Raw genomic sequence first — 1,683 nt, 5'->3', positions numbered from 1 at the left:
TTGATCGGCGTAGACTTATGGGCGAAAATGGAAATACCAATTCCGTCTCCGAATAAAAAGCCACAATTACGATGTAACACAATGACGTGCACCATCTCAGAAGGAATGGAACCGCGGACTAAAGAAGAAGAGGCACGGTTAAAGAAATTCTTAGAGGAAGAATTTCGGAACTTCGAGAGTGTCAAAGGGCCGACGGACATGGTACGGCACAGCATAAAAATTAAAAGAGGTACCGAACCGATTAAACAAATATATCGACCAAGGAATCCAGCAATGCAGGAAATAATAGATCGAGAAGTGGCAGAAATGGAAGAAAATGGAGTAATAGAAAGCTCACGGAGCGCATGGAGCTCACCAATCGTCATGGTCAAGAAAAAAGATGGTAAGCACCGATTCTGTGTAGACTATAGGAAGGTCAATGAAGTAACAGAACGGGATGCATATCCTCTACCGCAGATAACAGCAACGTTGGACAAACTCCGAGGAGCGACGTACTTAACAACGCTGGATCTAAAAAGCGGGTATTGGCAGGTGCCATTAACGGCCGAGAGCCGACCGATCACCGCCTTTACAGTACCTGGCCGAGGGCTGAAGCAATTTCGAGTGATGCCATTTGGATTGCATTCGGCACCAGCAACGTTTCAAAGACTTCTAGACACCGTTATAGGACCGGAGCTAAAAGAAAATGTGCAAGTATATCTTGATGATATTATAATAGCAACGAAAACTTTTGAGCAACATTTAAGTGTGCTGAAAGAAGTTTTTACGCGGCTTAGGAAAGCAAAACTACGATTAAATGCCGAGAAGTGCCACTTTTGTCGTCCAAGCTTGAAATACCTGGGGCATATAATAGACAAAGCCGGAATCAGAACAGATCCAGAAAAAACGGATGCAGTGAGCAAGTGGCCAACGCCAACAAAAGTTAAGCATATCCGACAATTTCTAGGGATGGCCTCGTGGTACAGGAGATTCATCGAAGGTTTTTCAAAAATTGCTGCTCCACTAACGAATTTGACAAAGAAGAATGTCAAATGGCACTGGGGACCGGAAGAGGAAAACGCATTTCGGCGGTTAAAGGAAACATTAGTTTCGGCACCAGTTCTCGCCTGTCCGAATTTTGATTTAAAATTCACATTACAGACGGACGCGAACAAGCATGGGCTCGGAGCAGTCCTAACGCAGAATTTCGCGAATGGAGAAAGAGTCATAGCATACGCGAGCCGCTCACTGAACAACAGTGAGAAAAACTATAGCGCGACGGAGCTGGAATGTCTCGCGGTAGTGTGGGGAATACGGAAGATGCGATGTTACTTAGAGGGATACGATTTTACAGTATTAACCGACCATCAGTCATTAAAATGGCTACAAAAACTAGAATCGCCAACAGGACGGGTTGGAAGATGGAAGTTTGAGCTCCAGCAATATAGCTTTGAAATCAAATACAGAAAAGGGAGCTCGAATAAAGTAGCCGATGCACTCTCTAGACGACCAGAAATTGCAAATATAAACAGGGAAATACAGTGCCCATGGTACCTTTGCGTATATAATGAGACAAAGGAACGACCGCAGAGATCGCCAGACTATGAAATTAGGAATGGCAAGCTATATCGCCACATCCTACATAGTCTCGATTTCAAAGAAACACCGGATAGTGAGCAGTGGAAGGAATGCATTCCTCACGAG

Source organism: Odontomachus brunneus, unplaced genomic scaffold (genome assembly GCF_010583005.1).
Source record: "Odontomachus brunneus isolate Ranch 3 - 2012 unplaced genomic scaffold, Obru_v1 Obru_scaffold_339, whole genome shotgun sequence".
Taxonomy (NCBI): Eukaryota; Metazoa; Arthropoda; class Insecta; order Hymenoptera; family Formicidae; genus Odontomachus; species Odontomachus brunneus.
This window is presented reverse-complemented; position numbering follows the sequence as displayed.